This window comes from Formica exsecta, unplaced genomic scaffold (assembly GCF_003651465.1).
Source record: "Formica exsecta isolate Colony F162 unplaced genomic scaffold, ASM365146v1 scaffold272, whole genome shotgun sequence".
Classification (NCBI taxonomy): domain Eukaryota; kingdom Metazoa; phylum Arthropoda; class Insecta; order Hymenoptera; family Formicidae; genus Formica; species Formica exsecta.
The window spans coordinates 639460-662980 of NW_021849984.1; the positions used below are offsets into that span (position 1 = coordinate 639460).

At 38.8% G+C, this 23521-nt stretch overlaps 1 protein-coding gene across 1 annotated transcript in view; it reads right to left on the reverse strand.

The window, feature by feature from the left end:
• Positions 1–23521, reverse strand: part of LOC115237112 (zinc finger homeobox protein 4) — a 457729-nt gene that overhangs the window by 353323 nt on the left and 80885 nt on the right. Inside the window, exon 3 of the mRNA XM_029809964.1 lies at positions 1248–1311. The gene's annotated coding sequence lies outside the window, so the exon portion shown is untranslated. The remainder of the gene's footprint in view (positions 1–1247; positions 1312–23521) is intronic.

The window sequence follows — 23521 nt, forward strand, 5'->3', positions numbered from 1 at the left end:
CTTCCCCCCACCCCCCCAACCCATCTCTCTTTCCTCTCTGTCTTTCTTCCTTCTTCGAACGGCAAAGAACGATACGCGCGGAGTCCTTTTCTATTTCGAATGGAATTAGATATAATAGCCGCAGCACTGGATCGCTTATTGTATTCGTGTTAAGTCAGTCCTGAGAACTGGTCGACATCTTGGATCTATTCGAAGAACTGCGTATGTATATGATGTTCCGTTAATTGCAATCTCGGAAGAAACGAGACGTACTGTTAATAGCTAATTTTTGCGAGAAAGCCGAGGACATTGTTCTTACCCGAAATAAAATACGATATCATATATAGTATAAAGTTAGTATAAAAATTTTCGGATGTAGATTATGCTTGTCCCCGCATCTCCCTACGATATTCGCAACGTCCAAACTTCACGGCCATTTACTTTGCACTCGGATGCACTTTAACTATATTACCCATTCGATAAAACTCATAGGAGGGAAGCTTCTCTCTTTTTCAACCGTGAAATTACGTTTAATAAATTAAATAAAAAAATTTAATAGATACATTAACAGAATATATTTTCCGAATACCTTTTTTTTTTTTTTTTTTTACACACGTCGCGTCTTTTTTTTCGACTTTTTACATATCTTTCTTGCTCATGAAAATACCGGGTATTTAAAAAATTTCTATTATATCTTTGCAATAAACTCAGGATTGCGGGAGTGAAAGTAAGTGAAGAAATTTCTATATAAATTGCATTAATATGCAAAAACGAACTACTAATTGTGTGCGATTAATTTTCTCGGATTTTATGACGATGTTAAAATGACAAAAAACCGCGGAATAAAAATGATCGTTGTCATTGTTACGCGTATGTTTTTTAGAAGCGCTGAATAGTGACACAATTTCTCTTGCTCAATGACGTATAATTTGCGTTTGGCTAAAATGTATTATTAGCATTACCGTTTATACGTTCGTGTAACATTTCGCGATCACAATTCGACGCGAAACTTTACTATTATATGCATACTAGTTTAAGAATAAGACCACCCTGATTGGCAGTGACGGATACGTCGGCTAGTCATTCTAATGGTTGCAAGCCGATCTACGACGATCTGACGCGAAAGATAACTTCACGTACACATGTGTACGTATATTGTATATGAAATAGGATAGGTGTGTCAATACGAGCGGTAATTACTTCGATTGCCAAGTTAAATAATTATTGCCGGGATAGGGGACGGCTATGTTGATTAATCAGTGACTCACCGTTCTGCGATCAGCACGACCTTCATTCTGCGAACATCGCTGACGTCACATCCTTCGCACGAGTCTAAAACGCAAAAAAAATTTGCATTAAACGACGACGTCGAATTCGAAAGTAGACGGAGACTGAATAAATTTGCACGCGCGAGACGTCTCGCACGCGCGCCAGATCTTTTATCTAAAAATTTAATCATGCAAGAAACGGAAAATAAATATAACGCGCGCGCGTTCTATGAGCACGCGAGGATCTTATAAAAAGGCAAAAGAGAGAATGAGTAAAGCTTTTTCGTCTCTCGATGCGGACGCTTATTTATGATCATCCGTTAAAATATGTGCCTTCGTTTCTCGGTTAAAAACGTATTTACAAGTTTCTTATGTATACGTATCTACTCTCATTTAAAGTATACATGTATGCGACTTTTCATTTAACATGACCTAAATCTCGATCAAACACATCTTTCATCTCCTAAAATATAAAAATTCCTCATAGCAGTTTATTAGAGAATAAAATCAGCAGAAATTGGAACCGATGCAATTTCGAAAAATTTCATTTCGAGATATAGATAGGAAAAAATATATCTTGTAAAAACGTTATCTTGTCACGAATTATCGAGTATTTCCACGTCGAAATTTAAGTTGACTAAAATTACGCTCTCTGGCTTCAATTAATATTTCTAAGAAAATTAATATCGAAAAACATGATATATGTTAAAACTCTTCTTGTGAACTTAAACCACTTTTCTCCCAACGACTCGATCCGAACGCGAACGAGACCGCCTCGATCATGCTTGCGTTCGCGTTCTTGCCGAGAGCCAGCGCAGCTAATTACCTTGTACCGCCGATAAAAACGATATTAATTTTCCGCGATTTATCGGTCGACGAGTAACTTCTCTCGACGCGCCCGGTACGTGGTCATATAATCGTCGTCGCAAAAGTCGGAGATGAAAAATCCAGACTCAGGCGCCGACGTAACCGTATGCGATTTAGCCGGCGGTCGTTCGAGATGAGCGCATTCTATAATTAGTGTATTGGTGCGCGCGAGGGAATTTTTATTTTTATTTAAACTTGAACGTCCTTGCCGACGAACAGCGTCGTCGTCGCCGTCGTCTCCTCTCCTCTCCTACGCTATGAGCGCCTTGACGCTCGATTCGGCCGGTTCGACAATAATTATTAACGTCTCGCGGACTCTTATTCTTGTTTTTTCGCCTAGTGTCATCCTTGTTGTCCCATTGGAATGAGATCGTCGCATCCGCGGACACTAATTCTTCGGCACGATGTCGGACAGTTAAAAAAGAGCGAGGATTATAAATAAATTTATGATCTGGCGCCGCGAGCGGTACAGGCGTTACGCGCTTGACACCTGGCGTCCCTCTTCTATTTGAATTTCTCGATTTAGACCGAAGAAAAGGATCGTAAAATATGTTAATGAGATGATGATCAACTGGTGACGAATCGGAGGTCCGTAAAAAGATTTATTTTTAGAAGTAACATTGAAAGAAATGAAGGTGTCATTAAAAAATGACAGTAGCGATTGTGTGTATGCCAATTTCTTTACTGACTATTCTAAGCAGTAGTAACATATTAATAAAATCGTAATATGCAAAGGGAAGCTTCATTTAAGCGGAATTTAAAAATTCGCAGATTATAAAAATATTGATACTCTCATGCGATCAGCAGCCCTATTCTGTAACTTTTAACGATAAATTCGCTATCGTTACGCGTCGTTGCGCAGCTATTTTTCGATATAACGACATCGTTGTTACAAAGTTAGAGAATAGGCCTACTAAACAGATCCAGACGGATCAAAGAAAACATCAATCATAAAAAAATGCGATATAAATCCGTATTATTATACATATGTAACTATTTGTTATTATAAGTCAAAGATAATTTCATTCAAAATAAATTTTATATCATAAGGCTTCTTTACTGAATTGTGAATTTGCACAAACTTAAATTGTCAGAGAATAAATTTTTTTCTCTACATCATAGTTCAGCGAGCAAAGAAAACGAAAGGAAAAAGGCGAACGAAAGGCGAAGAAAGAATAGTAGACAATAACCTGGACGCAGTGTATTACTGAGTCTGCTTAAGTTAATTGGAAGTAAAATGAGAGAAAGGTTCGAGGAATCACAGATTCTTCTTGCGCCACATTCTTCGTTCTTTCCTTTACCATTCTATGTTTCAGATCCCCCTTTTCTCTCCTCTTCGCCTTCCCGGCGTTCTCTCACTTATTTGCGCTTCTCTGTGTTTGTTTAATCAGACACGAGGCTCAGTCTTCATTACCCGCACTAATTTATCTGGGTTGTCGTCTGGCTCCTTCTGGTCTCCGTGTCTGGACATTTTCGACCCTTGTACGATACATACGCGAAAGACAACCGTAATGTAGCGAGGAATCCGCCCCGCTTTAATTTACGCAAGTAAATGCAAGTACGCCCCCATAGTCTTCTTTTAACACAATTGCACACGCAATTTATCTTTTCTAAAAGATAATAGAAGAAAAGATATATATATATAATAATCTATTATAAATCCATAGTTTTAGAAAAATGTTTATATTGCTTTTAATGACTTCAAAATAAATAATATGAAGAAATAATCTCTTATTTTTCATAAAATTCTGCTATTATTTTTTAAAATATCGCACTTTTTTGTTATATAAATTATTATATAAGATTTTTACAAAATTATTCTCTCAAAAATATTATATACAATATAAATATTGATAAATATTTCTATAATATATACCTTACAAAAATATAATTAAGATTTAAAAATTGTTCATGTAATTATGAGAAAATAACATTAAATGGAGATTCGTATTTGACGTAAGATATTGGTATGAAGAGAAGACAAGGTTCACGAAATTAACTTGATAACCCAAGAATTGACGAACGAAGATCCGCGTCTCCACGTGAGGGACAAAAGACATTCGAAGGGAGCAGTGTCGAATTGGGGACTCTTGGATATCGACGGCAATATTCGTTAAGTCCTGCTAAGACCCTGTATGCGGTGTAGTCCGTTCATTCGGATTGCCAAGTCTCTATCTCTTTCCCCGTTCTCTCCTCTCTGCCGGTCCTTCTTATCCGTTGAACGAAGACCTCATGGAGGTGGCAATCGTTTCTTTCTCCATTGTCTTTCTCACCCTTGCGAATGAGCCAATGCCTCCTTGGCTCCTTTGCGGAGGATCAGCACGTCAATAGAGTATTTGTTTAATTTGCGGATTCGTCAGTTTGTGCCTCCGAAACTACGCAAAAGAGAACTGTTCGTTCAGTGCAGCTCAACCTCTACTTGAAGAGAGAGAAGTATTTCATATTCCGCTATATTCCTCAATTCTTTCTCCCGGTACGAAGCAAGTGTATAAGTATGATACGAATCTGAAATTATCACATCGCGCGATATTCGCAACTATTTTAAAATAAAGACATTATTATTTAAGAAACTGTTATTTATAACTTTTTTTGTTATTTGTCATTCGAAGCAAGTTATATATTTAGAATAATTTTATGTCCAAGCAGCATGACATGTAATTCCGCAAAAACTCACAGTGCGCTCTATGTATAAGAATGAGGCAATAAAACTAATGTCATAAGGTGTGCGGCATTATGAAGTATAAGTCAAGGCGATTATGAGCAGACGGTTAACGTAATTTCTGTCGATTTCCATGCACATAAATAAAGCATACAAGATCAGACTTCGAAACGACGGAAATTCTTCGATTAGATGAAGGATTACGTAAGAAGTGATAGCGTCTACATCTTGCTAGCGAGATTTGAGAACCCTTGCGAATTTTTCTCATTAAGCTCCCACTTATAAAATGCACAGGAAGATATTTGAAGAATCTAGAACAAACGCTGGCGTTCCTCAAAATTTCATTGCACAATGTCGAGTAAAACACTTCGAATAAATTTTGGTCAATGTCTAAATGGCTCTAAAAATATACAATGTTTAAAAATATTTTTTTATTCAATAGTCTAATTAACAGTCTATTCTTTTATAATTTTTGTTAAATAATTTACTGTAAAGATTATTGTAAGGATCTTGAAAAATTTTTGAGAAACGATCTATGTGTGTATTTAACATATATTAAAAATTCACATAAATAGTAATCGACGCGGTAAATCGTAATAATAAAATTTAAATTTACAATTACGATTACATTTGATGATAAAAAAATAAACTTTGTAAAGGAATAATTTATATATCTTTTATCAGGGGCAATAGAGAAACGGGAAATGGGGGGAATATAGAGACCCTAGCTTCACACAAGATCGCATCGCGTTATTTAAATTCATCATCCATCTATCCTACTGCCGTTGGGATTCGTTGGATTAATTCTCAGCCCGTCCAGATCTCTCTTTCTCATTGAGTTCGGGGTAATGGGGGTCGTTATTGCAGCGCAATGTAACGGCCGTGAAGGGTCATTGTTCAACCGTTTTTGGGGTTCGTGCAATGACCAGTTCCGCCGCGCATGAGAACGGACTGAAACAAAAGCTGACAAACCTGTTGGAAACAATCAGGCGCGGCTCACCCCAGCTCGGGCCAGCTTATGGTTCACGGAGGGGGATGAACAGTTGGGTGACTTTTTTTGGTCTAAGAGGAACACCTATTGTGTAATACTGGCAACATGTGTGCCTTCGTGTCGTCACGATGAGATCGACTGATCATCGCAGCGTCGTGATTTAGGAACACTCGCGTTCATTATTAAAGAAAATCGTTCAAATTAACAAGATGTAAACGTCTAGAAACGGCAAATGTCAGTCGATAAAAAACAATAGTATTTATATGTTAACGTTATAATAAAAAAAAAAAATGCGAAAAAAATTACAGATATTTTATTTTCCGTTTAATTATCTCGTTGCAATATCTATTATTTAAAAATGACGTTATTGATCAAATTTGGTATCTTAAATCCAATAATAAAACTTGCAATTTTTAAGTTACTTAATCTTAAAATCAAAGTTAACTTTTTGGAAATTGCCACCTGTCATTTTCAAAAAAGCTACTTAATCAATAGTGTCTTCCTGCTGGATCAGCAGCGTGGAAATCGATCGGGAGAAAGTGACGAACTGTCGACGCGAATTCTTCGCTTGTGAATGAGTGTGCGACAATATTATGTCAGCGTGGCATATTGCGGATCTTAGTTAATTTCCGTCGCGGTCATCCTTCTTTGCCACGTTCCATTGCAGTCACTTTCCGTCTTCCTTTCCCATCGCTGAAGGAAACGTTCTACACGTCGGAACCCTTCCTTTCGCAGGGAAAAGTGAAGAACAGAGGCAAAACGTGGGAGAGAGTGAGTAAAATCATGACTGCGACCAGTGTGGAAGACAGAGGAGAGTGGCAGTTGAAGTGAGGCGGACAGAGCAGCGCCAATAAATTATACGCGACGATCTTTTTCTTCAAAACGCTTTTCCTGAGACATCGTACCATTTTCTAATTATCGCGATACGTACAAAGTTGCAATCTGTCTAATCCGACAACGTTAAGAAACGTAAAAGTGCGATTCTTTCTCTCATTCTTTCCCCGTTCCTTCCTCCCATCCCTCAGTTTCCCCTCAGTCTTCTTCGCACACTTTTCTCGGCTTTTCCTCTCGCAGTGGGAGTTCGTGGAGAGTGTAAGGCCGTGGCTAAGGTGACCATGAAGAAATAGAGAAACTGCGAATGTATACGTATATATATGTGTGTGTATGTGTGTGTATGATGGTGGCTAGTCGAGGTGGTAGGTTCGGAGGCGAGAGGAGTGAGAAGGGGGACGGAGCAGGGTTGGTCAGTGCTCCTTACTTAGAGGGTGGCGAGTCTGTTCTTAATTAACGCTCGCCTCTTTTGCTGCACACCCCCTCGCCACCGTGCTCCCGTAATGAGGCTCCTTGGGTGCGGACGCGCGTGTGTGTGCACAACCGTGCATGTATTGGATCGGTCGCGAGACGGTGTGAGTGACCTAGATGAGACGCGCCCTCGTCTAGCTAATTCTTTTCTTCCGCGCTGACCACTAAAGTAAGTAGATAGCCACATATACGAAGAGAAGCCGCGCGCGTTTGTCTGCGTACAACATGCGCGCGCGAAAAGTCCAAGAGAAACCACGTACATCTTGCACGCATATGTGTATGTATGAGCGAATGTGTGTGGTTATATTCCGTTGCCACGGCCGAGACTCTCGGCCTGCGAAAGTTACGCGGACGTAACTGCGGGTCTTAACCCGCTGCTGTTGCTGCTGCGGTGACTTCGTCTGGTCGTCTACTTTTGCGATACCTCACGAATTAGTCGCGATGCTGCCGGCATGCTGCCGAGCTATAATTACTTCGGCAAAAATATTTCGACGCGATATGGCGCGCTTCTAATGAAAGCTTCTAACGAATCCAGTAATAGCTGCAACTAATTATCGAACTAATAGTTCGATCGGATAAAACCACATAATGAGGCAATCGACAAAGTAAAAGCAGGTTGCAATTAATGATAGAGCAAAATGACAGAACTTTTAATTTTCCTTCGAAAGAAATATAAAGTCATCGTTAAATTTTTTATCAAAAATATCTTAGTTATATATATCGCTCTACAATGTCCTGAAGAGTGGTTTTACAATAGAAACAGAATGATGTCCGATTGTGCTCTGCTTCTCTTATGAATGAGAAGTCTAACACGTGAATAAAGTAATATTCAAGACATTTTGTCTTAAAATGTTTTCTCGATAGTTTGATATACGTTAACTCTCACGTTCAGAAATAAACACGTTGTCACGCAGAATGAAGAAGAGCTCCTCATTCATTACGAACCCGCGTAGTCTTTAACCGTGAAACTTCGTCGTCGGTTTCGCACGGCGAACGGTCAGTTCTACCGGTTGGGACTACCGTTCGAAACGCATAGGGAAAAAACGTCCGTACGAATCGACTGGCTCATTCTTCAGGCATATCCTGGGGACCGGCCTCCTCCATCAAACCCGCCCCCGCCGCGATGTTCTTTTCTCTCTCTTTCCTAGCGGAGCGCCGCGCGGATAACAGCAATTAAGTCTTCCCGTTAATAGAGACGATTGTGATTAATTATCGGATTTAATGAATGGCTACTTGTACTTGTAAATATAGACGGCACGGAACGCGCATGTTGGTTACACCGTAAAAATTAGAGACCATGAATCCTCGAGTGCCCACCCCCGTTTCTCCCCTCCCTCCCTTTCCCTCCTTCCAGCGGCTTCTTCGTCCTCGTGTGTCACCGGTACGCCTTGCGCGCCCGCCAGAGAGAAACGGCCCTCTCTGTCACAGTCCGCTGATCTTTCAACCGGCAATCAGGCAGGGCTGTGGGACCGGCCGAGCTCCATATTATAACAATCGTAATCTGGTGCAGGCGCGTATCGCGCCGAAGACAATTGGTTAAAATATCCAGATATTGGTATGCATTATTTTTATATTTTCGACTCTACGCACATCGAGAAATGTTTTCTATACAAAATATTCCAGATTTTCGCGTATCCTTTCATACATGGGTTTTTCAAATAAATTCGAAGAGATACTTATCTGATAAAAATTTAGGGGCGATAATAATTTTCTTATTACAAGCTATGCAAAATTTTGAGATTTTTCCCAAGTTAAATTTCAGATCCAAAACCAAAAAAATATCTTATGATTCATTTAATCTCTAGTAGACTTTACAGAGAGAAAATCTGAATAACATCAAAAATTATAAAAATATAAAATTTAAATGCGAGACTTAATTATGATGTCCGATTGTGCTCTGCTTCTCTTATGAATGAGAAGTCTAACACGTTGTCACGCAGAATGAAGAAGAGCTCCTCATTCATTAAGAACCCGCGTAGTCTTTAACCGTGAAACTTCGTCGTCGGTTTCGCACGGCGAACGGTCAGTTCTACCGGTTGGGACTACCGTTCGAAACGCATAGGGAAAAAACGTCCGTACGAATCGACTGGCTCATTCTTCAGGCATATCCTGGGGACCGGCCTCCTCCATCAAACCCGCCCCCGCCGCGATGTTCTTTTCTCTCTCTTTCCTAGCGGAGCGCCGCGCGGATAACAGCAATTAAGTCTTCCCGTTAATAGAGACGATTGTGATTAATTATCGGATTTAATGAATGGCTACTTGTACTTGTAAATATAGACGGCACGGAACGCGCATGTTGGTTACACCGTAAAAATTAGAGACCATGAATCCTCGAGTGCCCACCCCCGTTTCTCCCCTCCCTCCCTTTCCCTCCTTCCAGCGGCTTCTTCGTCCTCGTGTGTCACCGGTACGCCTTGCGCGCCCGCCAGAGAGAAACGGCCCTCTCTGTCACAGTCCGCTGATCTTTCAACCGGCAATCAGGCAGGGCTGTGGGACCGGCCGAGCTCCATATTATAACAATCGTAATCTGGTGCAGGCGCGTATCGCGCCGAAGACAATTGGTTAAAATATCCAGATATTGGTATGCATTATTTTTATATTTTCGACTCTACGCACATCGAGAAATGTTTTCTATACAAAATATTCCAGATTTTCGCGTATCCTTTCATACATGGGTTTTTCAAATAAATTCGAAGAGATACTTATCTGATAAAAATTTAGGGGCGATAATAATTTTCTTATTACAAGCTATGCAAAATTTTGAGATTTTTCCTAAGTTAAATTTCAGATCCAAAACCAAAAAAATATCTTATGATTCATTTAATCTCTAGTAGACTTTACAGAGAGAAAATCTGAATAACATCAAAAATTATAAAAATATAAAATTTAAATGCGAGACTTAATTATGTCATCATTTTAATGTAAAAAATATTTTTAATTATAGAATAAAATTTCTTTTAGCTTTTGAAATAATAACAGTATGTATCGTATTGCATGCATTACATTGTGCATGCCACGAGATGCTAGCGTGGGAGTGCATGAGCTCACGTGCTGAAATTAACTCCGGCCCCATTGCTTTTAAAAATAATTGGTAATTATCGATATTATTAATAGTTTCGCCTGACTCCTTGTCGGCAACAGGCCAACGTATGTATGTATATGCAATGTTAGAGAAATTTCTTCGTCTCAATTATTCTTACAATGTTAATGCATATATGTTGAATATTTATCTCAAAAACGAGCTAATTGTATCAATTTTAATTAATTTTGCATATTATTTCTTACATATTACCATTTGTTCATATCTCAATTTTATAGAGGTTTTGCTAAACACAACTATCATATTTAATTAAATAATGTCATAATTAATATTGTTACACGATTTCCCATTTTTTTTTTATGATAAAAACATATATATTAAAGAAATCATTTTTAAGATCGCGTTTATCTCTTATTCGCGAAAGTAAAACATGCTGGTGAATCTGCTTAAGCAATTACAAATTGCGTGCGTCAGAAGTACCCATACGCTCGAAGCCGCGTGTACGCGCGCGCGCACGTTAATGCACACACGCTTCTTTATGCCCATTGTATAACAGGGGCAATGATTTATCGTCGTGCAACAATGTGCGTAGAAGTTTCCACGGACAGAAACGAACGGTTGTTAACGACTCCGCTTGGTTCGAATGCCGTCGACTTCGTCGAAGCGCGCCGCGCTTTTTTTCCACGGGCTAGAAGGCGATTCGTTCATCAAAGTATCGATTGGTTCGTATAATAATTACCTCTCCCGCATTAGGGGTGGCTACCCCCTCCGCCGTGGCACAAACGAGCCCCGCTGTCTTCTATTAGACTAGACTCTGCCAATAGGGAGGGTGAGGGGAGACAGCAAAGGGGGAATCGACAGCTGCTCCGTTCGTCGTCCAATCCTTCGCGTTGGCCGTGTTAATTAATTATTTATCCGCGTCGCGGATAAATATTTGCCGATTATGATGAGGCGGACCGGCTACGTCCGGGGATTCCTGGGAATCGCGGCATCGATCGTACCGCGTAACCAATCGGCAGTTCCTAAGAAATGCTCGCGACCTTTACATGGGTGGAACTGCACTCTCTCTGAGTAATGCTCTAACGATCTTTAAAAGAGCCGTAAGTGAAAACAAGGGTTATCGGCAAATTTTTAAAGTATTTCTTAATGTGCTTGTTCGAAAATATATTATAATTTGGAGTATATATATCTACACATATAGCGCATTTGTTTCTATTTAGCGAAAATGATTTAAGACACGAATTTGAATTTGATAGAGAAGCGTATCATATATACATATATGCATCTTTGTGAACATGTGATTATCATCGTGCAAGCTTTTCCGCGGCGACAACAAATGCAGTCCTCATATTTCATAGAGACAGAGGTAGCATATTAGCAATTTTGTGTTGCGCCACAGAGCGTGTACTCGCGGCCTTAAAATTAGCTTTGCTCTTGATTCGCATTAGAATGCAGCTTGGCCAAACAATATTACGTATAAACTCGCCTGTCACGCATGGCGGTTTCCGCAATTTATTATAAAGCCTACATACAATAGCGTGTCCTAATGCAGAAAAAATGCATTCATCAACTTAATAAAATGACACACTTGTATCTCTATATATCGCCGACTGTGTTGTTGCGCATTTAATCAACGTCAAAATAATTTTTTTCGCTTTCGTAAAAGCTCCTTTCCATTCTCAAAGAATTTTAGTCTTCATAAAATCGAATCACGACGTTGTCGGATTAATCGGGAAAAAATTTTCATTATTCATATATCTCGATGCTATCCGCAAAAATGTTCGTTTCTTTATCAATAGTTAATATACGCGATTGGACTTCCTCGAGATTTCACGCGCTGAGGAAAATTCTATCAATCTCTTAACGATAGTCCATTTAAATTCAACGCTAAAACAATTTGTGGAAGTCATTCTGGACGGACAGCCGCGGATGCGTAATGTCGTCGTGATTGACAACGAACACAGCGCGAATTGCGAGGTAAGACGGTACAGGAATGACGCTATGTATGCAGCTTTCTCGACTCCGTGATTTCGCTCGTCTTGTCGGTCGGATGGGTGGGTGGGTGACGGCGTTAGCGGGTATTTCTGTATCTAATTATAATCCTTGGGCGAGGGAGCGAGGCAATCGCCTAAAATTAGAGCATATAGTCCAACCGGTCTACGCGCTGCTTGCTATTTTATATTTCGCCGTCTCTTTCGCACCGGATGAAGCACGATTCTTTCTCTCTCTCTCTCTTTCTCTTACCACTCTTCACTCGCTCGGTGTCGCGACTTCCCTCATCCTTGTAGCTGTTTTATCGCCTATCCTCCTTTCATCGTGCCGAATATCACTGCTTCTCGCAAGTTACTCACATCCAATTTCGACGCGAGCCGCGTGTAATTCATTTACGAAACTGTCCTGCGTGTCAGATTGATCAAAAATGAATGTGGCATAAATTTGATACGTTATGCGATATCGCGACATGGTTTCAACTATGTTATCTTTGTGACGAAACTGCGACGCAATAATTCTCGATACCACGGCTGAATTTGTTTAGCTCGCATTGATGTCTAATTAGCTGTTGGCGCGGATTCAATTCTACGCAGAAGTTTCATTTACATACATATGACGGTTTCACCACGGCAAAAGAGGAAAAGAGGATCGACCGAGGTTTTCGCCGAGATTCGGCTTTGATCGGGCGGATTTTAACTAGTCTTAAGAGAGTCTTTGCACCAATACATCAGTCAACTATCACTTTGATTAACTAAATTATTTTTTGCTATGCCTATATACAGATTCCTCGCAAAGCCTTTCATCTACGCATTCTTTGATCAATTTAAAATCAATTTTTCCTCAGCAAAAATTAGATTGGACAACATATTTTTCATCACTTTTTAACATTTTATATTTTAAATATCTTGTTTTATATATTTACCAAAAAGTAAAAAGTCTAAGAGATACTGTGATTTATTTTTAGCTTTAAAATATTTATTATATAAAAATCTTTAGATTATAAATTACACTGATTAAATCTAAATAGCTAGAACTAGTAAAATCGCGATACAACTATAATCTAAATAGAACAAATCGCTGAACCAGGATTAATTAACTCAGACCGTTAGTGCGAGTCGGTCATTTCACCTCGCTATATCGAGGCCGAGACTCGGGCAGCTCGATTGAAACGATCGGGTAGCGCGAATGCCCTTAAGCTCGTGCCGCGCATACACAGCGAGGCTTTAATTTCTTCCCTCCTAATGGGCTTTTTCGCCCGAGCTAAAGAGCGAACGCGTAGGATTAAACGGCGCGCAATGGATGGGCGGCCGTCGAATGAGGCGATTGCGAGAGAGCGACGTCGGCAAAAAATAGACGAACCAAGAGAAACCGATGGGAATTCAATCCGCGAAATTATGAATTTCTCCAAGTCAGAAAAAAGAGATTTAAAATACTCCTTATACATTTGAATTCTTTCGATAGATAGAATAACCGGAAATTAATCTCGTTAATAAGAACTGGCTCATATTAAAGCGAATTTCTTTCTTACGAATTAAAACGATGTAATTAAAAATTATATATCTACACGATATTCAATTATATCGTTTCAATTTAAACAATAGTGATAATCGAAAAGAACAAAAAGAATTAGCAGGAACAGCATTCTATATAGAGGATCAACTCCTGTCAATCTCTTTTCATTCATCTTGTTTTTGGACAGGCATCGGTAGCGTTTCAGGGGAGCAGAGCCCCATAAGGAAAGGAAGGGGGGAGGGAGCGAAAAAGTAATGATTCGTAGTGAGGCCATGACACGAGCGACAGCAATGATTAGCCGCTACGGAAGAATAATCGAAATAATGATAGGTTTGCATTGGCAACCCCTTTGAACGACTCGAAAAGAAATGATGGCGAGACGAAAGCGTGCGACTTGCTTCGCTCGGTTAATTGTCGTCTGGCGTGTCGATGAATGTATCCCTGGATCGATCACACGCAAATGTTACCACGAGGTGTACGAAAAAAAAAGAAGCTTCTCTGTGACGAATACATTCGGGAATGGCAACGCGCAAGGCAGTCCTTCCGTAAAGATAATTAGAGTTCTAATTTCTGATTTAAATACTGAATGCTAGGCATTTTGATTATTGGAATTAATATTTATTTTTCCATTGAGATTCTCGATTCAAATACATAAAAAAAAAAATATATATATCAAGAACAATATTCTTCAGTTATTACATAAAATATCATTTTCTTAAACAATCTCCTTTAATTAATGAAACATTTTTTTTCTTAGCGATTATAAATATCAGAAATAACTTTTCAGATATTTTTAGGAAAATTAAATTAAAATAAAGTATTAGGAAAAAGATATACAAAATTTTTTTAAAAGCGAATGCGTGAATCTTTATGTAAACGATATGTTAACTTTGCTCTACGCGATTTTTTTCCTATACAATCGATTGTAGAGTTGATATTTGATCTATTTTCTGTTTCGCGACTCTGCAAGTCGCAGAAAATTGCCGGTTGAGAACTTGGCACGATCATGAAGAGCCACGATCGGGCCTCTACGTCGAGAATGATCGCCGGACATGCGGATAATAATCGCTGATTGCCATCGATCGAAAGTTGTTCCGCGGGTTTTATGGGAAAATCGTCTGACACGTGACGATCGCTGCGGACGATCGACAGCCGACTCGCTGGTACGTGACTTCGATCCTTAATCATGACGAATCTAGGAAAAAGAGGAACGGGCAGAAAATCCAAGAGAAACAAAACTATATAATCCGCGAGAATCTAGATGTAGAACCATGCTATCGATCCCACATCTTTGAGTAAAGACATAAATATAAATGTCCAGTTGACATAATTTTTCGTAGATGCACATAATATAATTTTTTTAGCACCTAAAAAATGATAAGAAGTCTTTTGCGGCATATATTGCTAATATTTCGTTTATAACATCTACATTGAAAAAAAAAATTGTTAACTTGATTAAATCCGTTCAACTAATTACCATTTTTTAAATTGAAATATTTATATATTTAAGCCAAATACGATATATTAATTCTAACATGACGTACATTTGACTTAAATACTTAAATATTTCAATTAAAAAAATGGTAATTAGTTGAAAGATTTAGTTTTCAGTGTATATATCTAATATAAAAAATACAATATGTGTGAGCATTAAATTAATATACATTATCGCATGTATATTACAAATGAAGCAGAAATATACAGGCACATATAACAATTACAATAAATTACACAAGGAGCATAATGAAATAGACAAAGCGAGACGCAAACATATTTATTAACATATGCAAAACTCTACATGAAACGGATCGCAAATTAAAGAAAACGCAATCACATTAACAGTTTGATATCTTAGCTGTTATTATAATTGTATTTAAGCAATATAAAGAAGATACATTACTGCTTAATGAGATTAGAATCCCGTGTAAAAAACTTAATATTTAATTAATCCATTTTGACAATGCAAACAGAGATCTTCTTAATCATATATTGATTTTATAAAATCATTTATATAAGTGAAATTTTTGACTTGTGTTTCGATTTCACTAAGCAGTAACGTTGTACCCTTGAAATTGAATGCTACAAGTATATAAAAAAATTGGTCGCATACCACATACGCACACAACACACAGAAGCGAGCGCAAAATAGACGATACATATCTCGCGAGTCTTCCGTGAGAACGCAACTGAATCGAATCGAAGCGGATAAATGATTTCCGGAGGCTCGCAAAATTTTGGATTTCTCGCGAAGCCGCGTGCGCGTCTGTTCTATAGCCCATAAGAACATCGTTAAGATTATATTTAGGCATCGTAAAAGAAAATATGCGTCCGTTGGAGCCAAGTCGCTCATTACGCGAGACAGCATTAACGCGGTCGGTGCAGCCAGGGAGCATCATACGTACTCGTGTCAAAATATATACATATATACAGTAGGTAATATCTATGTAGTAAATTAGCAGGGTCGCGTTTGGCACTCGGGATTCGTTTTCTCACTCGAAATCGCCGTGAATTTATTGGAAATAAATTGGGAATAATTGCGTGCCCCGGAATTCCCCGCGTTGTTTTTAGCCGAGAACATTCTCACATTATATATTGATATAATAGCGGTCATCTTTGAATTACTGAGATTATTGTAAAAAATTGTACTTTTTCTTAAATAAAATAATTTCCAATATTTCAAAATAAAAATCTTAATGATATTTTTTCATCTATATTTTCAAAACGACGACGAAACGACAACGAAACGTTAACGAAACGTCAACGAACGACAATGGACGACAACAAACGGTTCACGGACAGCAAAGGACGGTTCACGAACGGCTACGAACGGTTGAAGGACGGCCGAACGGTTCAGGAACGGTTAACGGATGGTTATCTAAAGGCTCAGGAACGGCTCAGGAACGGTTGCGAACGAATCAGGAACGGCTACCGAACGGGTCAGGAACGGTCTTGTTTTTGGACAGGCATCGGTAGCGTTTCAGGGGAGCAGAGCCCCATAAGGAAAGGAAGGGGGGAGGGAGCGAAAAAGTAATGATTCGTAGTGAGGCCATGACACGAGCGACAGCAATGATTAGCCGCTACGGAAGAATAATCGAAATAATGATAGGTTTGCATTGGCAACCCCTTTGAACGACTCGAAAAGAAATGATGGCGAGACGAAAGCGTGCGACTTGCTTCGCTCGGTTAATTGTCGTCTGGCGTGTCGATGAATGTATCCCTGGATCGATCACACGCAAATGTTACCACGAGGTGTACGAAAAAAAAAGAAGCTTCTCTGTGACGAATACATTCGGGAATGGCAACGCGCAAGGCAGTCCTTCCGTAAAGATAATTAGAGTTCTAATTTCTGATTTAAATACTGAATGCTAGGCATTTTGATTATTGGAATTAATATTTATTTTTCCATTGAGATTCTCGATTCAAATACATAAAAAAAATATATCAAGAACAATATTCTTCAGTTATTACATAAAATATCATTTTCTTAAACAATCTCCTTTAATTAATGAAACATTTTTTTTCTTAGCGATTATAAATATCAGAAATAACTTTTCAGATATTTTTAGGAAAATTAAATTAAAATAAAGTATTAGGAAAAAGATATACAAAATTTTTTTAAAAGCGAATGCGTGAATCTTTATGTAAACGATATGTTAACTTTGCTCTACGCGATTTTTTTCCTATACAATCGATTGTAGAGTTGATATTTGATCTATTTTCTGTTTCGCGACTCTGCAAGTCGCAGAAAATTGCCGGTTGAGAACTTGGCACGATCATGAAGAGCCACGATCGGGCCTCTACGTCGAGAATGATCGCCGGACATGCGGATAATAATCGCTGATTGCCATCGATCGAAAGTTGTTCCGCGGGTTTTATGGGAAAATCGTCTGACACGTGACGATCGCTGCGGACGATCGACAGCCGACTCGCTGGTACGTGACTTCGATCCTTAATCATGACGAATCTAGGAAAAAGAGGAACGGGCAGAAAATCCAAGAGAAACAAAACTATATAATCCGCGAGAATCTAGATGTAGAACCATGCTATCGATCCCACATCTTTGAGTAAAGACATAAATATAAATGTCCAGTTGACATAATTTTTCGTAGATGCACATAATATAATTTTTTTAGCACCTAAAAAATGATAAGAAGTCTTTTGCGGCATATATTGCTAATATTTCGTTTATAACATCTACATTGAAAAAAAAAATTGTTAACTTGATTAAATCCGTTCAACTAATTACCATTTTTTAAATTGAAATATTTATATATTTAAGCCAAATACGATATATTAATTCTAACATGACGTACATTTGACTTAAATACTTAAATATTTCAATTAAAAAAATGGTAATTAGTTGAAAGATTTAGTTTTCAGTGTATATATCTAATATAAAAAATACAATATGTGTGAGCATTAAATTAATATACATTATCGCATGTATATTACAAATGAAGCAGAAATATACAGGCACATATAACAATTACAATAAATTACACAAGGAGCATAATGAAATAGACAAAGCGAGACGCAAACATATTTATTAACATATGCAAAACTCTACATGAAACGGATCGCAAATTAAAGAAAACGCAATCACATTAACAGTTTGATATCTTAGCTGTTATTATAATTGTATTTAAGCAATATAAAGAAGATACATTACTGCTTAATGAGATTAGAATCCCGTGTAAAAAACTTAATATTTAATTAATCCATTTTGACAATGCAAACAGAGATCTTCTTAATCATATATTGATTTTATAAAATCATTTATATAAGTGAAATTTTTGACTTGTGTTTCGATTTCACTAAGCAGTAACGTTGTACCCTTGAAATTGAATGCTACAAGTATATAAAAAAATTGGTCGCATACCACATACGCACACAACACACAGAAGCGAGCGCAAAATAGACGATACATATCTCGCGAGTCTTCCGTGAGAACGCAACTGAATCGAATCGAAGCGGATAAATGATTTCCGGAGGCTCGCAAAATTTTGGATTTCTCGCGAAGCCGCGTGCGCGTCTGTTCTATAGCCCATAAGAACATCGTTAAGATTATATTTAGGCATCGTAAAAGAAAATATGCGTCCGTTGGAGCCAAGTCGCTCATTACGCGAGACAGCATTAACGCGGTCGGTGCAGCCAGGGAGCATCATACGTACTCGTGTCAAAATATATACATATATACAGAAGGTAATATCTATGTAGTAAATTAGCAGGGTCGCGTTTGGCACTCGGGATTCGTTTTCTCACTCGAAATCGCCGTGAATTTATTGGAAATAAATTGGGAATAATTGCGTGCCCCGGAATTCCCCGCGTTGTTTTTAGCCGAGAACATTCTCACATTATATATTGATATAATAGCGGTCATCTTTGAATTACTGAGATTATTGTAAAAAATTGTACTTTTTCTTAAATAAAATAATTTCCAATATTTCAAAATAAAAATCTTAATGATATTTTTTCATCTATATTTTAAAGATTTAGTTTTAAATTTAAAAGTTGATTCTCACATAATTCTTATGCAATAATTATGGATTAAGATCTCAAGTTCTATAAATTTATTTTAATTTGTGTGCACATATTTACGACTGGGATAAGTTTTGAAACTTCAAAAATTCTCTATTTCAATAATTTATAGTTATATACTATATATGTATATTACATATTACACTATTTTTTATTTTTTAAAGTTAAATACAGTATTTTTAACGCTCAAGCAATTCAAGGATTAAAAAAGAAAGATTAATTGTTAAAGCATTGATGCAATCGTGTGTGTGTGAGCGCAGCACTTGAAATGAATGATGCGTGTCTTATACGAAGCGTCGCGATGCTCTACAAACGTACCGTATCGCCGCGACTTCCGGTGTCCGTGGCAAACTTTTCAAAATTTTCTCGTTGCACATAGCCAGCTCGAAGTGAGGTCCTTGAAAATGTCACGATTTCCTTCTCTGTTAGCGAATTTCTAGGTCAATGCTGCCTAGTGTTGTTGTCACGGAGCACATTGGCAACTGATGTGTTCGCGTAATAGAAAATTCGGTGCTATTTATTGCAAGTTTGTATCGAATTGAAATTTTTGCTTACCACGAACATCAATCGCACGATACCAACCGAAGCACAAACGTTTAATTGATTACGATCAAGTATGTAAAATATCAAGATTTTTTTTTGACATATTCTTGAAAATCTTGTTTAGGGAAACATATATTTTCATGAACGATCAAGTTTACATATCGTCTCTTGCGTTCGCGTTCGCTGTCAAACAATCTTTACGAATCGATACATATGTGACGACCTAGAGGGTCTAGCATCGTTCAAGAGTGGTCATTATGAAATTCTGCTTCGAAGCGTATCAACGGTATCAATCGATCTGTTCGTGACGTAATCATGAGTCCAAACATTTAAAAATCGTATCGGGAATAGAGTTTTCGATTAACAAATAACGTGAAAAGCACACTGTAATTTCTCACATATAGTTCCAAAGAATTTGCAGGCGAGAGAGAGAAAGAGAAAGAGAAAGAGAAACTTTGATCGAACAGCTGATGCAGTAAGAGAGAAAGAGAAAGAGAGAGATAATAACGACGAGTATAGTATCGTCAATTATAAACAACGAAATTCTATCAGCACAAAATCCGCGATACAGATTTCGAAAAATTTTTATCGAAATATTAAAATAATACAAACTCCATATTATTTTATGTTTTCAATTTGTTAATCAAACAACTTTTTAACAAAATAAAAAGATACTTAAAATTTAAAATTTATTATTATACTTATAAATAATAGCAGAACAATGTTTTGATAATATTACTTTGAAGAAAATTTGCAAGAACGCGGATAATCACGAGAGATCGGCTGCGAAAATCAGATCCGAGTGCCTTCTAGGGGGTTGGTCGTGGAAAATCGCGAAGGGCGGGTCGCGGATGAAATCGGGGATAGCGCGGGGGTGGAGGCGGACGGTCGGTGAAAACGCGGTATGCAAAACAGGCGGCGAATTTGAACGGTCCTGCGCAGAACGGATAGCCTCACCTCGTGTTACCAGAGTACCTCGAGAATCTCTCTGTCTTTCTTTCTAATCCCCCCCCTCTCTCTCTCTCTTTCTCTCACACACATACATACGCATAACATGCACACTCATAATGTTCCCTTTGCGGTGGATGCGCCGCTGCATACATATATCGCACGCTTTTCTCGCAATGAGCGCGACAGAGACGAACACACATACACACACACACACACACACAGTTTCGCGCACCTCTCTCTCTATATTTCTCGCGTGAGTGTGATACACGTGCAGGCGGCACAGCGGCGGCGAACGCGTATCCTTCTGAAAGAGCGTTGTCGACGATAAAGCTCAGGTTGGATACTGCCGGTATATCGGTCGCGTGTTGCGTTATCACGTCGCGATGCAGAATGTCGTCGCCGACGGCATCGACGTGGTCGTCGTCGTCGTCGTCGTCGTAACGAGAGCGCGAGACGTTTTCCACCCGGAATCGAGTAAAATGGCTGCTCTCGCCGCTCCGGCGCGCCCGAGCTTACTGGCTTGCCCTTTTCTCGCAATGAGCGCGACAGAGACGAACACACATACACACACACACACAGTATCGCGCACCTCTCTCTCTATATTTCTCGCGTGAGTGTGATACACGTGCAGGCGGCACAGCGGCGGCGAACGCGTATCCTTCTGAAAGAGCGTTGTCGACGATAAAGCTCAGGTTGGATACTGCCGGTATATCGGTCGCGTGTTGCGTTATCACGTCGCGATGCAGAATGTCGTCGCCGACGGCATCGACGTGGTCGTCGTCGTCGTCGTCGTCGTAACGAGAGCGCGAGACGTTTTCCACCCGGAATCGAGTAAAATGGCTGCTCTCGCCGCTCCGGCGCGCCCGAGCTTACTGGCTTGCCTCCCTTCGTTTGGGTCCCCAACACAGAGACCGCCACACGCGTGCCGTTACATGTGTGTGTGTGGTGGATGCACGTAGTACGCCACGTACAAGCGGGGGAGCGTACGCGCGCATGCACACACCGCGCCGCGTCGACGCCCGCCAGATAGAATGCCGCTCTGTGTATGTACCATGCATATATGTGTATGGCTGTTTGCCTGCGAATACACGCGTGCGAGACGCCCGAGACGCACGCACACGCGTGCGCCGCATTCTCGCCCCCGCTGTCAATCGCGCGCGCACGTGTTCGCGCGTAGAACAGCTGAGCGTGTGAAGGAAACTTCGAACCTTCGCTGCTTGAATTGATGCGGCTGAAAGTCGAAAACTGACCGAGTCACTTTTATCGAATTCTCGCGAAAGCGTGAACAGCTGTGTCTAAGGCCATCGAGTTTTCGCTATACAAAAATCGATATGGAGATTAAAAGCTATACATGCTTTCTCTAATCTTTGCCTATTTTGTGATATAACAGATAACAGATTCATTTTTCACAATCGTTTTTCAGTAATCTTGAACGAAGCTCAGAACGTATATAAAGTTTTTGATATATAATAAATATTATTGTAATTTTGTAAATAGTACAAATATTAAATATTAATTTCAATTATTTATTTCTTCTAAAAGATTGCGTTTTTTATTTAACATTTTATGTTTTAGAAATCTACTATTTATAAAAATATAAAGATTAACAGCTATATTATGTATATAAATTGGAAAAATAATTTTCCGCGTCTGAAATGATCAATATCAGATATATCCTGAATCATCTTTTAATCGCAGATGTACATTCATTTGTGAAACTTCCTAGTTTCAAATCCACTTGGTAAAATTCAAACGGTGGAATATAACCGTTACAGATATCGCTATAATCGTTTCGTGCGGTCATTATATCATGCAGCACAACAATAAAGCGACTCGACAAAGGAGCAGAACGAAAAGTTTGTACACGTAAGGATCGACAGGAGATAGTGCAAGAGGCGAAAAAAAACCTTACGCGTGCTTTTACGACTCTCACAGCCAAAGAGGTTACAGATCCGCAACGTGTAAAAGGCGATTGCAGTCGCTTGCTTTCCTGCATTCTTACGGCATACCGTACTGCGAGCATTATGAATATGCAAATCGGCGAACAAGGATAACGGGTGCGTTGACCAGCGCGCGTTTAGTAGACATTCGGGCTTTCTTATCGCCTCGTCAATGAGGCGAGGAATGGTTCGTCCACCAATCGATCGATGAGTGATGATGATCATTTTCGTTTTGATGATGAGAACCACGAAAAAATTTCCGTCATATTGACCACCAGCGAACGAGCTGGTTACGATCTCGCTAAAATCGTGTCATTCGTAAAATTAATTGGACGTCATAAATAACGTGTCTCTTTCTCTCCAAACACGCAAAAAAAATATTCTAATATCAACCAGAAAAAATCGTACTGTGCCGTTTCAATTGAGTGGGCGATGATCTTGGCGAAGTGAACCTCAGAGCTTCAGAAACGTTTGTAATACATTTTTTGCACATTGTTGATAAATCGAATTATTGCCGCAATAAATTCTGACATATTAACTGCAAAGTATACTCTTATGAACTTGTAATATTCATAATATATATATATCAAAAGTTGAAATAAAAGCTCTGATATTAAATGTGTAAGTAAATAATGGGCTAATTAGGAGGAGCCTGGCGCGATATCAGCATATACATATATGCTGAAGATGATCTGAAACTAGAATCAAACGTCCAATAAAAAAGAAACACATGGAAAATTAATCTGCGCATTATTTACTGCGCCAGGCTCCTAATTAGCCCATTATTTACTTACATAATATATATATATATATATATATATATATATATATATATATATATATCTGTGCACAATAAGATCTTCTCTATCCTAAATTATCTTTTTCATCTTGTTCTGTTTTTTTTTTTCTTTAAATCAAGATTTCGAAAAAATTTGATGC